This window comes from Schistocerca gregaria, chromosome 4, assembly GCF_023897955.1.
Source record: "Schistocerca gregaria isolate iqSchGreg1 chromosome 4, iqSchGreg1.2, whole genome shotgun sequence".
Taxonomy (NCBI): domain Eukaryota; kingdom Metazoa; phylum Arthropoda; class Insecta; order Orthoptera; family Acrididae; genus Schistocerca; species Schistocerca gregaria.
Genome location: NC_064923.1, coordinates 299,225,079 through 299,240,121, shown reverse-complemented (window position 1 = coordinate 299,240,121; position 15,043 = coordinate 299,225,079).

The following is a 15,043-nucleotide window of genomic DNA, read 5'->3' as shown; positions in this document are numbered from 1 at the left end:
TATTTTTGGCTCAGAAACTGGTGGTTCGGGCAATAAATGGTGTGAGTTCACAAACCTCTTGTCGACCTCTATTCACGAGTCTGAGTATTTTGACATTGGCCTCTCAATATGTATATTCCTTACTGTCGTTCATTGTTACCAATATTAGTTTATTCCCAAGAATAAGCAGCTTTCACTCTGTTAATATTCTGCAGAAATCAAACCTGCATTTGGATCGGACTTCCTTAACTCCTGTGCAAAAAGGTGTGCACTATACTGCTGCATCCATTTTCAATAAGCTGCCACTCGAATTCATAAATCATTGCAGTAATCCACGCGCTTTCAAATCGAAACTGAAAAGTTTCCTCATGGGTCACTTCTTCTATTCTGCCGAGTAGTTCTTGAAAAAATAAGCTGATTTTTTATTGTATTGCTGATAGCGTTTACTTAAACTTATGAACTTACTTTCTTTCAGGTTCATGAACATTTATTTTCATGTGTTATTACTTTTACGTTGTAATTTCATGTACCGACACGTTCCATGACCTTGGAGAAGTGCTCCTCAATTTGGTCCTACGGAACTTAACGTGTAAATAAATAAATAAATCATTATCGGTAGGTGAGGCCTGGCACCAACTCGGCGTTCCAAAACATCTTAAAGATGTTCCATAGCATTCATGTCAGGACTCTGTGCAGGCCAGCCCATTACAGAGAGGTTATTCTCGTGTAACCACTCCGCCACATGCCGCGGTTTATGAACAGGTGCAATAGGCATCGCCGAATTGCTCTTCAACAGTGGGAAGCAATGTTTTTGTTGTTGTGGTCTTCAGTCCTGAGACTGGTTTGATGCAGCTCTCCATGCTACCCTATCCTGTGCAAGCTTCTTCATCTCAAGTACTTACTGCAACCCACATCCTTCTGAATATGCTTAGTGTATTCATCTCTTGGTCTCCCTCTATTATTTTTACCCTCCATGCTGCCCTCCAATGCTATATTTGTGATCCCCTGATGCCTCAGAACCTGTCGTACTAACCGGTCCCTTGTTTTTGTCACGTTGTGCCATATACTCCCCTTCTCCCCAGTTCTATTCAATACTTCATCATTAGTTATGTGATCTACCCATCTAATCTTCAGCATTCTTCTGTAGCACCACATTTCGAAAGGTTCTATTCTCTTCTTGTCCAAACTGATCTTCCCCGAGTTCGGCTTCTACTAGTTTTTCCATTAGTCTGTAAAGAATTCGCGTTAGTATTTTGCAGCTGTGACTTATTAAACTGATATTTCGGTAATTTTCACATCTGTCAACACCTGCTTTCTTTGGGATTGAAGCTATTATATTCTTCTTGAAGTCTGAGGGTATTTCGCCAGTCTCATACATCTTGCTCCACAGATGGTAAAAGTTTTGTCAGGACTGGCTCTCCCAAGGCCATCAGTAGTTCTATGGAATGTTGTCCACTCCCGGGTCCTTGTTTCGACTCAGGTGTTTCAGTGCTGTGTCAAACTCTTCACGCAGTATCGTATCTCCCATTTCATCTTCATCTACATCCTCCTCCATTTCCATAATATTGTCCTCAAGTACATCGGTCTTGTATAGACCCTCTATATACTCCTTCCACGTTTCTGCTTTCCCTCCTTTGCTTAGAACTGGGTTTCCATCTGAGCTCTCGATATTTACACAAGAGGTTCTCTTTTCTCCAAAGGTGTCTTTAATTTTCCTGTAGGCAGTATCTATCTTACGCCTAGTGAGATAAGCCTCTACAACCTTACATTTGTCCTCTAGCCATCCCTGCTTAGCCATTTTGCACTTCCTGTCGATCTAATTTTTGAGACGTTTGTATTCCTTTTTGCCTGCTTTATTTACTGCATTTTTATATTTTCTCCTTTCATCAATTAAATTCAATATTTCTTCTGTTACCCAAAGATTTCTAGCAGCCCTCGTCTTTTTACCTACTTTATCCTCTGCTGCCTTCACTACTTCATCCCTCAGAGCTACCCATTCTTCTTCTACTGTACTTCTTTCCCACAATCTTGTCAATTGTTCCTTTATGCTCTCCCTGCATCTCTGTACAATTTCTGGTTTAGTCACTTTACCCAGGTTCCATCTCCTTAAATTCCCACCTCTTTGCAGTTTCTGCAGTTTTAATCTACAGTTCATAACCAATAGATTGTGGTCAGAGTCCACATCTGCCCCTGGAAATGTCTTACAACTTAAAACCTGGTTCCTAAATCTCTGTCTTACCAATATATGATCTATCTGATACCTTCTAGTATCTCCAGGTTTCTTCCAGGTATACAAAATTCTTTTATGATTCTTGAACCAAGTGTAAGCTCTGGTTAAGTTATGCTCTGTGCAAAACTCTACCAGGCGACTTCCTCTTTCATTTCTTAGCCCCAATCCATATTCACCTACTATGTTTCCTTCTCTCTCTTTTCCTACTCTCGAATTCCAGTCATCCATGACTATTAAATTTTCGTCTCCCTTCCTTACCTGAATAATTTATTTTATCTCATCATACATTTCTTTAACTTCTTCATCACCTGCAGAGCTAGTTGGCATATAAACTTGTACTACTGTAGTAGGCATGGGCTTCGTGTCTATCTTGGCCACAATAATGCCTTCACTATGCTGTTTGTAGTAACTTACCCGCACTCCTATTTTCCTATTCATTATTAAACCTACTGCTGCATTACCCCTATTTGATTTTGTGTTTATAACCCTATATTCACCAGACCAAAAGTCTTGTTTTTCCTGCCACCGAACTTCACTAATTCCCACTATATCTAACTTTAATCTAACCATTTCCATTTCTAAATTTTCTTAACTACCTGCCCGGTTAAGGGATCTCACATTCCACGCTGCCATCCGTAGAACGCCAGTGTTCTTTCTCCTGATAACGACGTCCTCTTGAGTAGTCCCCGCCCGGAGATCCGAATGGGGGACTATTTTATCTCCGGTATATTTTACCCAAGAGGATGCCATCATCATTTATCCATACAGTAAAGCTGCATGCCCTCGGGAAAAATTACGGCTGTAGTTTTCCCTTGCTTTAAGCCGTTCGCAGTACCAGCACAGCAAGGCCGTTTTGGTTAATGTTGCAAGGCCAGGTCAGTCAATCATCCAGACTGTTGCCCCTGCAACTACTGAAAAGGCTGCTGCCCCTCTTCAGGAACCTCACGTTTATCTGGCCTCTCAACAGATACCCCTCCGTTGTGGTTGCACCTACGGTACGGCTATGTATCACTGAGGCACGCAAGCCTCCCCACCAACTGCAAGGCCATGGTTCATGGGGAGGTGGGAAGCAATAAGGCGCTTATCAATGTTGGCCTGTGCTGTGATAGTGCCACGAAAAACAACAAGGGGAGCAAGCGCCTCCATGAAAAACGCGACCTCACCTTAATACCGCCGCCTCCGAATTTTACTGTTGACACTACACACGCAGGCAGATGACGTTTACCTGGCATTCGCCATACCCACACCCTGACATCGGATCGCCACATTGTGTACCGAGATTCGTCACTCCACACAACGGTTTTCCATTCTTTACGCTCCTTATACATCAAGCGAGGCGTCGTTTGGCATTTAGCGGCGTGATGTTTGGCTTATGAGCAGCCGCTCGCAAATGACATCCAAGTTTCCTGACCGTCGTAGTACTTGCAGTGGATCCTGATCCAGTTTGGAATTGCTGTCTGATGGTGTGGATAGATGACTGCCTATTACACATTACGACCCTTAGCAATTTCGGCGGCCTCTGTCAGTCAACAGACGAGGTCAGCCTTTACCTTTTGTGCTGTACGTGTCCCTTCACGTTTCCATCAGAAACAGTTGAACTAGGGATGTCTAGTAATGCGAAAATTTCGCTTAAGACACAAGTGACACCCAATCACCCGACCACGTTTGAGGTCCGTGAGTTCCGCGGAGCGCCGCATTCTGCTCTCCCACGATATCTAATGACTACTGATGTCGCTGATATGGAATACCTGGCAGTAGGTGGCAGCGCAATCCACCTAATATGAAAAACGTATGTTTTTGGGGTGTCCGGATACTTTCGATCGCATTGTGTATTACTTAACAATACAATTTATGAGCTAATAACGTTTGCTCCACAAAATTTAGTTTTATTTTTATGGTGGTTGCTTTGTATTTACTTGGTCTATAACGATAAATTGCAAGAAAAAGTGTCCTACTACATGCATCATAGAGAGCTTTACTTCGGGTTTGTTGTTATTCGCCTACACTATTGGCTACAGCCGCCACGGCAGTTCTATGTATTGTGCTACTAAGATTGGTACAACCATCATGTTGCTGCAATCGGGTTGTTACAACGTTTACCTTTTTGTTTCAGAGTGGTAGTAGTACAATTATTATGACAAAATATGTTTATAAATTGGGCGCGTTTGTTTATTGGACTTTTGATTTTGTTCCTAAAAGGCTCACATAGTTCGTCCGACCTTGCTATGATGTCAGCAATCAGTATTCAATCTGTCGGACGTCTACATCTACATACGTACTCTGCAAACCACCAGGTTGCACAACCGGTCGTTCGCTTTCCTGTTCCACTAACAAACGGAGCCAGAGAAAAACAACTATGTATATGCTTTCGTATGAGGCGTAATTACTCTTGCCTTCGCTATCCTTATGTGTAATGTACTGTTCGTTAGCAGTATTATAATCGTTCTGCTTTCAGCTTCAAATTCCAGTTCCCTAATTTTTTCAGTAACGTTTCCCAAAAAGGACGTCGACTTTCCTCCAAGGATTTCCAGTTCAGTTAAGGAAGCATTTTATAGTACTCGCTTGCTGGTCGAACCCAACGCTGAGAAATCTATCGGAATGCCTCTAAATTACTTGGATGTCTTTCTTTAATGCGACCTTACAGAATCCCAAACACTCAAGCAGTACCCACATCTGTGTTCTATACGTGATCGATCTCCTTTCACATAAGCTACAGTTTGTTAGAATTATCCAGATAAACCTACCTACAATTCACCTTCCGTATTAGAGACATCACAGTCTCGTTCCGTCTCATATCGCTTTTCATCGTTACACCTATTTAATTCCTTTTACTGTGTATTCCTACTTGTCTGGATAAAATTACATTTTTCTGCATTTAGAGCAAACTTCCATTCATCACAGGAAATATAAATCCTCTCTAAACCATCCTGTATTCCTCTACAGTCATCCAACGACCATAGTCTTTTGTATACTATAGCGTCATCGCATCAGCAAACAGCTGCAGATTCCTGTTCACACTACCCTTCAGACATTATATGTACTTACTGAACGAAAGTAGTCGTATGAAAGCTCTCTGGCGCACACATGATGATACCACTGTCTCTGACGAATACTCCTAAATTCGGAGAATATAATGGGTTCTGTTACTTAAGCAGTCTTCGAGCCACTCACATACGTGAGTTTGTATTCATATTGCTCGGACGACTCTCCAAAAGTGAACTGTATGAAACATTATGGATCTTAAAACAATTTGTACGTTTTTTCGCAATACCTCGTTTATGAATAATGTCACATAAAAAATTTTAACAGCTCAAGAATCCACAACATGAGATAAGAAGTAAAAAACTTCGGTCCAGATTTGAAAGAAATAAAGTATGGAAGGAATCAGCTACAGTGAAATTATTTCAAGCTACTAAACTAATAAACTTGTTTACCCAATCGCTTGAAAGTCTTAACGCTTTTACATTGGAGTGCAACGCGTTTGACCATGCCCTGTTGCAAAGTTGTTGCGTGGCAGGACGGGGTTGGAGGTGTGTGTGCTGACTTAATTCTCATCAGCTGTCCATTTGAAAACTAACCACGTACGTCCCTGAAAAATCATTACTGCACGTCTTTTTCGATTACAAAAGAGCTCGCGTAGCAGGCTTAAAAAACGAAATAATAATTTCTGTACTTTATGCTGCAGCCTACATAGCCTGTTAGTAAACAGGGCTCTTGATGTTTGTATTGTTGGAAATAAACAAGTGCTGTGTTGTATTGGATCTCTGAAGTACACGTATAATAATTATACTAAACAAGATATATGATGAAGACATCATTCGTAGGTATACTATACACGTGAAAAAATTTAAAGTGTAACACAACTTCGATATAAAAGTCATTAGAGACAGTATAATATGTAATACCAGCCGATAAACGTTAATATCGGTGCAAAAAAGGCACAGTTTACGTTTTAGTTTATTATTTTGAAATTTGATTTTATGATTATTTTATAGATTTTATTAAACTGTTGGATTTGCTCCTGTCTGAAAGACCGGCTGAACGGTCGGGCGCCACGTGGAGTGGCAGCGAGGTCAGAGGCGTCCTGTCAAGGTTCGCGTGGCCCCTCCCGCAGGAGGTTCAAGTTCCATCTCGGGCATGGGGGTGTGTGTTGTTCTTAGCGTAAGGTAGTTCAAGTTAGTTTAAGTAGTGTGTAAGTCTAGGGACCGATTGTAACACGCCCGAGGGTACAAATGGATGGGGAACCCTTCAATTGGTTGTCGTTTTGACCGTGTGCCTTGTCCACACCACGTACCTGATAATCCCGCGGCGGTCGTACTGTTCTGCTCCACACAGCTGCTGGCTTGCCTGGAATTATGTATCGAAATATGCAAGCCGGTTTAGGGGAGCCACTCAGCAATAGAACACAACACCTTTCTACATCTGGTATGAACAACTATATTCTGAGACGATTAAAGGAACTCACAGGTTGCACTATTTTCATTCTAATTCATAAGTGTTTAACCCCATTAATGGATGGTTACCAGTCTACAATATCACTCACACGAGCGTACGCGTAACCTACACGACGCGGGTGATTGTTGATGATGGGGCACCCGAATGATCGCACGAAAATTCTTACGCTCGTCACGCATACACACATATTTGGTACCAGTCCTCCTTGACACAAGTAATATATTTTAACACTGTTCACAAAGACAAATTTACAGTTCACTTTTCTCAATTGTGCGAGTGTGCGCGTAACCGTCGCGGCGCGGTTGATTGTTGATGATGTGGAACGCTATGACCGAACGCACGTTCTCACGGTCGCTGCAAGACACTGGCGTGGTAAATAGTATAACTGACTCACATTAGCTCATTATGGGAGACCGAATACGGCGCGGATGAATGATAAACGGTGCGACACGCAACGAGAGGATACACAAATACGTCATTGGCGGCACTGCTCACTTTTAATTACATCATTACGCACTTTCCTCTGAATAACTTCCATATTCCATTACTTTACTGTAGTAACACTTGCAGCAACACTTGAACTTCCATACTAACAATGCCTCTTACATTCAGAGCTACCCACAACACAACAGTTCCGTGTCCCATGCTCGAGTGTGCAAACGCGCTGCCCGCAAAGACACTCCGCAACCAAGCCAGCGATATGACAATACGCTTACACGATGACCTCAGCAGTTTGATCCCTCAGGAATTCACACACATTTGAACAGTCAAGTACCAGCTGTCTTACTCTACCTTCCTCGGCACCTTTAACATTTTTCCAAAAATTTGGGTATAGCAACACATTCGCACTCTTTTCAACACGCTGCTCGCCATTCACTTCCACAACCTTTCCTAACTGTAGCTAGTTCACACCCACTAGACCGTTGTTGGCCTAAATCGCTCATATTTATCCACTCCAGCTTACCCATTATCCCTCACTCATTCATTTCAACTGATTGTCATTAGCTCATTGTGTCTTTCTAGGTGTCACTGCCTCCTGTTTCACAGCCACAGTTTCTTCTGTTCTGCTACTACTTTCTGCTCTCACTCTCACTGTCGCTATCTTTCTCTCTGTCACTGACACCGTCTCATTCACTCCTTCCCACTGCTGCTGTTCAAATGGTTCACATGGCTCTAAGCACTATGAGACTTAACATCTGAGGTCATCAGTCCCCTGAACTTAGAACTACATAAACCTTACTAACCTAAGGACATCACACACATCCACTCCCGAGGCAGGATTCGAACCTGCGACCGTAGCAGCAGCGCGGTTCCCGACTGAAGTGCTTGTGTCTCTCCTAACTGTCACCATCTCTCTCTTCCTACACTATTGGCCATTAAAATTGCTACACCAAGAAGAAATGCAGATAATAAGCAGGTATTCATTAGACAAATATATTATACTAGAACTGACATTTGATTACATTTTCATGTAGTTTGGGTGCATAGCTCCTGAGAAATCAGTACCCAGAACAACCACCTCTGGCCGTAATAGCAGCTTTGATACGCCTGGGAATTCAGTCAAACAGAGCTTGGATGGCGTGTACAGATATAGCTGCCCATGCAGCTTCGACACAATACCACAGTTCATCAACAGTAGTGACTGGCGTATTGTGGTCCGCCCCCGGTAGCTGAGTGGTCAGCGCGACAGACTGTCAATCCAAAGGGCCCGGGTTCGATTCCCGGCTGGGTCGGAGATTTTCTCCGCTCAGAGACTGGGTGTTGTGTTGTCCTAATCATCATCATTTCATCCCCATCGACGCGCAAGTCGCCGAAGTGGCGTCAAATCGAAAGACTTGCACCAGGCGAACGGTCTACCAGATGGGAGGACCTCGTCACACGACATTTCATTTCATTTCACTGGCGTGTTGTGACGAGCCAGTTGCTCGGCCACCATTGACCAGACGTTCTCAATTGGTGAGAGATCTGGAGCATGTGCGGGCTAGGGCAGCAGTGGAACATTTTCTGTATCCAGAAAGGCCCGTACAGGACCTGCAACATGCGGTCGTGCTTTATCTTGCTGAAATGTAGGGTTTCCGAAGGATCGAATGAAGGGTAGAACCACGAGTCGTAACACATCTGAAGTGTAACGTCCACTGTTCAAAGTACCGTCAATACGAACAAGAGATTACCGAGACGTGTAACCAATGGCATACCATACCATCACGCCAGGTGATACGCCAGTATGGCGATGACGAATACACGCTTCCAACGTGCGTTCACTGCGATGTCGCCAACACGGATGCGACCATCATGACGCTGTAAACAGAACCTGGATTCACCCGAAAAAAAAGACGTTTTGCCATTCGTGCACCCAGGTTCGTCGTTGAGTACACCATCGCAGGCGTCCTGTCTGTGATGTAGCGTCTAGGGTAACCGCAGCCATGGTCTCCGAGCTGATAGTCCATGCTGCTGCAAACGTCGTCGAACTGTTGGTGCAGATGGTTGTTGTGTTTCAACCGTCCCCATCTATTGACTCATCGATCTAGACGTGGCTGCACGGTCCGCTACAGTTATGAGGATAAGATGCCTGTCATCTCGACTGCTAGTGATTCGAGGCCGTTGGGATCCAGCACGGCGTTCCTGAACCCACCTATTCCATATTCTGCTAACAGTCATTGGATCTCGACCAACGCGAGCGGTAATGTCGCAATACGATAAACCGGAATCGCGATAGGCTACAATCCGATCTTTATCAAAGTCGGAAACGTGATGATACGCATGTCTCCTCCTTACATGATGCATCACATCGTTTCACCAGGCAACGCCGGTCAACTGCCATTTGTGTATGAGAAATCGGTTGGAAACTTTCCTCATGTCAGCACGTTGTAGGTGTCGCCACCGGCGCCAACCTTGTGTGAATGGTCTGAAAAGCAAATCATTTTCATATGACAGCATCTTCTTCCTGTCGGTTAAATTTCACTTATGTAGCACGTCATCTTCGTGGTGTAGCAATTTTAATGACCAGTAGTGTAGATGTCATTGTCACACAATCAGTCTCTCAGTATCACTGGCTCCCTATCACTTCCATTTTCTCCTTCTCTTTATTCCTGTCCCACACAATGTTTCCTTCTATGTTTTCCTTGTGCTGCCTCTGTCCCTTCCTGTCTGTTATTCTGTCACTGTCTCCTTTGCTCACTCTCTATACCACAGCCGCTGTCTACAAGCTTTCTTTATTTATTACTGTCCCGTCTCTCTTCCACTGTCACCTTCTTTCCTAGCGTAAAAAAGCGCGAAATGGTCACAGAATAAAAATAGTTAAAGCATCCAAGGAAGGTAGATTGAGGCACCTGGTACCCTACATTTCAGTTAGCCTGTTAAACAGGGCATATTCATCTTTTTCGTACTCCGATAAACGCATTTATCTGCTCATGTGAAAAGACCTTTATGGATCAGCAAACTTTTGATAGTTTACTTAACATAGAATTAATTTTAAGCCGAAGATCGGATTTTACGCTCACAGACATTCTGAATGTGCTTCTTCTCTAAAGCACGACGTTGCCATAATTCTCCTGAGACACTTCACAGCGTATTTCTCCCTTTTACGTCACTTTACGAACTACATTTTCGGCTCACACAGGATTTTACGTGCGTTCATACGCATACAAGTAGGATAACGTTCAGCTTCTGTGCCTCGAAAACGATAAACATATGAAGATAATTTTAAAAACTGTTCGCGATCGGGATATTAGGGACATATCGTAAAAATTCAAGCCATTTTCTGTGCATAGCCGACATTGAATCAGTAACTCGATTTTGGTACGAAGAAATATAAAGTGTAACACGTCTTTGGGATTTCCTATTTAACTGCCCTTGAAGTAATGGTGCGCCATGAGCTCCTTAAGGTCCACCGTGAACCACTTCAAATGCAAAAAGAGCTAAGCGATTTGCCTGTTTGCCTACACAGGAGGAAGTCTCTAATAGTCATACTTTGAGCCTGTACTGTAGCGTAGTGACAATAAGATGAGCGTGCTGTTGGGTTTTCAAACGTTCCCTAGGCCAAGGGCTTTCCAAAACACTGTACCCTCTCTATCTATCGTCAATAGTACCCAAGATATGAGCCCAAGAATAATATCTTTTTTATGTGCATGCTCTCCCATTGTACTGATGAAGACAATGCAGGTGACGCTGTTATTAGCTTCTTTAGGGATGGCCCTATTGGAGGTGGTACACGCTTGCTTCCCTCTGTCCTCTGAACAGAGACGGAGCCAGTTGTAGGATAAACTACAGTTTAACGTGGACTTCAAACCATGGTTCTGCTTGCCATTTTAGGTAATCGGCTTTGTTATTGTTAAATGAACTTACCGCTCATTCTGCCCTGAATTTTTCGAGAAAAGTCTGTGATGGATACACGTGAACACATTATCTTTATACCGAAGTCAATCTTTTACGACCATCATCAAATCATGTCACCGATATTACTAAGCAAACGAACATAAACGGAAATTTTGTGTCAGAGAAACACTGCCAGTTGACGACAGCGTTAATAGTCTCTGGCAATGCAGCTCACAAGTAATGCTGCATTGTCAACTCCGCTGAAAGTGCACCATTATCACCACAGGCTGCTGTAGTGCGTTCCAGCAACACCGACTCAAAGGAAGGCCTCGGCGCTTGTTCGTGAGGTCACGTCAGCTAGGCACGGCGAACGCCAGGTCTGTTGCAGGCACACTCATAATGGTGGTGTCTCCCTCTCTGACACAGGAAAATGTGAAACTATTGGCGGTAGTTGACCAACACACATTGTTCTGAGAGATTTCTGCAATTAACTGTGCAATTCATTACACTTCTTAACAAATAGTGTACTCCTGAACTTAAATTTCCACCTGTTTTAAGGACTGACATACAAAAACAACTTCATAGTACAGCAGTAACAGAATTCGTGCTTCTTTACCTTATTTGTAAATCTGAGGAAGTTACGTTGGTACTGGGTTGCTTTTACAAGAAACTGTGAACATATTGGTGCTCTTCTTTAGGTATTATGGTTGACTATGGGGTGAGGAGCACTGAATCTTAATGAAATATCTTGCGATTGTACACGTTGCGGGAGGGGGTGGGGGACAGAAGAAGAGGCAAAAGAGAGATACTTGTTTTATCAAATAAAATTTTTTTATCTTATAAAGTTTCGCCTTTCAGTTGCAAGAGGGGAATGTTTATCTTTTCTAATGTTCATGTTTAAAAAAGTTTAAGCTCAGTAGTATTTTCGCTGTATGAAGCTATTTTGTTTCCTGTTCAGAATTCCTTTCGTTAAAAACGACTGTAATCTAATGACTGGCAACAGTTGGACATTTACACATGTAAATTAGTTCACATTTCCAGTGACAATGTCAAACGAAAATAAATAAAAGAAGCGAGTCCATTGTAAGGGGGTTGGGGTAAGTTTCGATAGCAAAATGGATCAAATAAATATAGTTACTTTAATGTAAAATTTCCGAAGCTTGCAATGGGGCAAGCATCTTCTCATATTGATCTACTTTTGTTTCGACACGATTCTGTAGTACGGAACTATGATCTTCATTTGTAGCTTTACGATAGTAAGAAAATCTATCATCTAAATAAAACTGCAGAATCCAAAACAATACCAAACAGTTTGTCCAAAAATAAAAGATTTATAGTGATAAGCACGCCCAGTAGTTTCTGCCTGCAACAGACCTGGCATTCGCCTTGCCTAGCTGAGGTGACGTCACCAACAAGCGCCGAGGCCTTCCTTTGAGTCGGTGTTGGTTCCAGCCATTTAGCAATCTCTCAGAGTGGCTCGCTGGAATGTACCTCACATTTGAAGAAAGAGTACACCTTAAATATAATGTCAATTGCCTGTTTTTGAACTAGATGGCGCCTTCTGGGTGTTTCAGCAATAATGAAAACAAAAATCACAGAAGTCAGTCAGTCTGAATTGCGTGTACGTAAACCACCCTAAAACGCTCAAATCTGGCGGAATTTTGACAGTACGGAACACGGAAACCGACTGAGCGCTGCTTAACTAGTTGTGCTATTGTCTACTGCTAAGCTCCGACCCAGAGATCACAAACGCTGTCGCTGACGTATAATAAATTTGTAAAACTTTTGTGTCTGTCTGTTTATTATGAACACACAAACTTTAAAACTACTACGCTGATATTTATGGGGTTTTCCCTGGTAACTTCGGCGTAGCTGGGGCGACCATATAGGTTGCATTTAATTAAAACCCGGCCACAGAAAGAAAAGATATTCTTACATATATATATTATAAAATATATATATCTCCGATATCTGCCGCGGAAGAGCTGGACCGTTTTCAGTCAGACTTGGTACACATAACACTTAATGTCTGGAGAGAATCGCCGTGATGGTAAAGACCAACTACCTATCAAAAGTGTGGGGTTTGAAACAGATGTGTAGGCCACGATATATGAATACGTAAATTTTATTCATGCAGTATTTGAGTACGAGAGCATTTAGTGACCTGACAAAAAACTTTACACATAGACTAAAGCGCAAAGAAACTGGTATAGGCATGCGTATTCAGATAGAATGATACGTAAACAGACAGCGTACGGCGCTGCGGTCGGCACCGCCTCTATAAGACAGAAAGTGTCTGGCACATTTGTTAGATCGGCTACTGCTGCTACAATTGCAGGTTATCAAGACTTAAGTAAGTTCAAACTTGGTGTTAATAGTCGGCGCACGAGCGATGGGACACAGGATCGGCGAGGTAGCGATGAAGTGGGGATTTTCCCGCATGACCATTTCATGAATATGAGGAACCCGGTAAAACATCAAACCTCCGACATCACAGAAAAAGATCCCACGAGAACAGGACAGAAGTCCAACCCTTCTGAAAATTGCTGTAGTTTTCAATGCTTGGCCATCAACGTCAACCTGCGAACCATTCAACGAAACATCATCGATATGGGCTTTCGGAGCCGAAGGAGACATGTTGCCTGATCGGACGAGTCTCGTTTCAAATTGTATGGAGAGGGTGGACACATACGGGTATGGAGACAACCTCATGAATCCATGGATCCTTCATGTCAGCAGAGCACTGTTCAAGCTGGCGGAGGCTCTGTAAAGGTGTGGGGCGTGTGCAAGTGATATGGGACCCCTGATACGTCTGGACAGGACCCTGACAGGTGACACGTACGTAAGCATTGTGTCTGATCACCTGCATCCATTCATGTCCATTGTCCATTCTAACAGACATAGACAATTCCAGCAGGAAAGTGCAACGCCTTACACATCCAGAATTCCTATAGAGTTGCTCCAGGAACAGTCTTCTGAGTTTAAACACTTCCGCTTGCCACCAAACTCCCCAGGCATGAACGTTATTTAGCATATCTGGGATGCCTTACAACGTGCTGTTCAGAAGTGATCTTCACCCTCTCGTACTCTTACCGATTTATGGACAGCCCTGCAGGATTCATGGTGTCAGTTCCCTCCAGCAGTACTTGAAACATTAGTCGAGTGCATGCGATGTCTTGTTGCGGCACTTCTGCCTGCTCGCAGGAGCCGTACACAATATTAGCCACGTGTACATGTTCACTTGGCTCTGTAATGTAATTTCAAAACCTTTAAGAAAAATTTTCTCACTGACACATAAAGATGTTGCTTACTACATTTTCTCTGTTCATTTTCGCTTCAGGCACGAGGTTTTATTACTCCTTTACTATTAACTGTATTCATGGCACATTTTGCAGATAGTTGTCACATATACCTGCAAGCTTATGTCTATCTAACACACTTAGTACAGGATACATGTCGTGATAAACACAGATGCGTGAAAAGCTATTGCATCATGCATACCATGTAAATTTATTATTACTAACCCCCTGAACCGATTTCGATGAAATTCATTAAGAACATAGTTTGAACAACGAGGAACAACATAGGCTGCTCTGAAAAACCTATCTACTCTTTGACTTTCGAACTTCGTCCCATTTTCGAAAATTCATTTTTTTGTTGATACGTGCTATGTGAAACGATTTACATTAATGAGTACAATGATTATACAGGGTGAACATTAATAAAACCGAGTATGTGCAGTGACATATTCCTGAATGGAAAAGGAAGAAAGAAAGTCCTACGAACATGTGTCCAGAAATGCATCGTTGCCACGGTAGATGGTACTGACGAATGAAATCTCCTGTGACCACGTGTCGTGTGTTCCGTGTGTTCGTGTATTGCAGGCTGTGAGACTGATGCAGAGTACTGTTAAGAGCAGCCGAAGATAGCATCAGCAGTTCTGGCATCATCAATCTGCATAATTGTCATTTATGGGCTACAGATAATCCTCGCGGAATGGTTGAGGCGTTTCATCAGCATCGGTGTATCATCAATGTGTGATCAGACATTCTTGGCGACCACATA